General features: G+C 48.3%; 1 non-coding gene across 1 annotated transcript; it reads left to right on the top strand.

The window, feature by feature from the left end:
* Nucleotides 1-446: 446 nt before the first annotated feature.
* LOC111755224 (small nucleolar RNA SNORA67) lies at nt 447-576 on the top strand. The gene has a single exon (XR_002789793.1). It is a non-coding gene; the product is annotated as a small nucleolar RNA SNORA67 (small nucleolar RNA).
* Nucleotides 577-1,051: the final 475 nt, after the last annotated feature.

Raw genomic sequence — 1,051 nt, 5'->3', positions numbered from 1 at the left:
GATGTCATGGCCCCTTTCCCTCAAGGGCTTCCACTTGTTCAAGTTCCTGAAAACAGTCTATACTCTGAAGATGCTAGGTTTCAGGTTGCAGCCAGTCTTCTGTTGAAATCACAATCGTCCTTGCCCTGCATTAATTAGTTTCCATAACTGTGCTCCATCATATGTCACTTCTGTGATAACAGCACTCCCAGTTTATGCATGGAGGCGACACATTGTGATATGGTAAGACAGAAACAGTTTCCCATGTAATACAACTTGTAAGATGAGAAATTCAAAACATTGGTGAAATCCAGCATGCACCACTGATCACTGGGTGACTGCAAGAACTGAGAGGGTGGAGCAGAAGTAAGTATTTGCCTGGGTGAGTGAGAAAGACATTTCCAGCTCTGGCCAATGTGTCTTGCTTTACCTACGTGGGCAAAACCCACCTTTAGAAGTTGGGACTCATCCAAAGTGATTCCCTCTCCAAAAGGCAAGTCCTATCCCTTTCATAAAAGCACTATGTTGGAGGAAAATCTCACATCCCTGAAATCTCATGGGGACAAGGGATGCTTCATTCTTTATGTGGCGAGTAGTATCAACATCCCAGGTCAGATGCACAGAAGCAGGAACACATCCCTCTGGAAGCTCATGTGTGCCTTAGGGTTAGGGTTAGGGTTAGGGTTAGGGTTAGGGTTAGGGGTTAGGGTTAGGGTTAGGGTTAGGGTTAGGGTCAGGGTCAGGGTCAGGGTCAGGGTCAGGGGTCAGGGTCACGGTCAGGGATTAGGGTTAGGGTCAGGGTTAGGGTTAGGGTTAGGGATTAGGGTTAGGGTTAGGGTTAGGGTTAGGGTTAGGGTTAGGGTTAGGGGTTAGGGTTAGGGGTTAGGGTTAGGGTTAGGGTTAGGGTCAGGGTCAGGGTCAGGGTCAGGGTCAGGGTCATTAGGGTTAGGGTCAGGGTTAGGGTTAGGGTTAGGGATTAGGGTTAGGGTTAGGGTTAGGGTTAGGGTTAGGGTTAGGGTTAGACAGGGTTAGGGTTAGGGTTAGGGTTAGGGTTAGGGTAGGGTTAGGGATA

This window comes from Cavia porcellus, unplaced genomic scaffold (genome assembly GCF_034190915.1).
Source record: "Cavia porcellus strain 051 isolate PalLab524CR breed Dunkin Hartley unplaced genomic scaffold, mCavPor4.1 scaffold_6, whole genome shotgun sequence".
Lineage (NCBI taxonomy): Eukaryota > Metazoa > Chordata > Mammalia > Rodentia > Caviidae > Cavia > Cavia porcellus.
Note: the sequence above shows the minus strand (reverse complement) of the source record. Positions and strands in the feature narration are given on the sequence as shown.